Source organism: Trypanosoma equiperdum (genome assembly GCF_001457755.1).
Source record: "Trypanosoma equiperdum strain OVI genome assembly, contig: ctg_18, whole genome shotgun sequence".
In the NCBI taxonomy this organism is placed as follows: domain Eukaryota; phylum Euglenozoa; class Kinetoplastea; order Trypanosomatida; family Trypanosomatidae; genus Trypanosoma; species Trypanosoma equiperdum.
The window spans coordinates 5,700-6,026 of record NW_027123949.1 but is presented as its reverse complement, the minus strand read 5'-3'; positions in this window follow the sequence as shown (position 1 = coordinate 6,026).

Below are 327 nucleotides of genomic sequence, written 5' to 3'. Positions count from 1 at the left end.
AATAAGCGGAGTAATGCCAAAGTGTAGCCAATATTTTTTATATTGCGTTTTTTCACTTGAAGCACTATCATGTGTACAAAGCTGTCTAAAATAGACAATGTAGCTGATAAAGGAAGCATAATTTGCTTAAGTCTCCGTTTATATCCTAGAAAAGTACGAATAAAAGGGAGCTCAAGGATCTAGTGGATGATTTCTCCGAACCTTTCAGAAAGAATCGGAGCCAGCACAAAATTCACGAACCACAGCAGCTACACGCGGCAGACTTAACCGAGAAAACAAAGAAAAAATAGCAATAAAACCTTTATTGACTCACAACGTAGTTTGGAC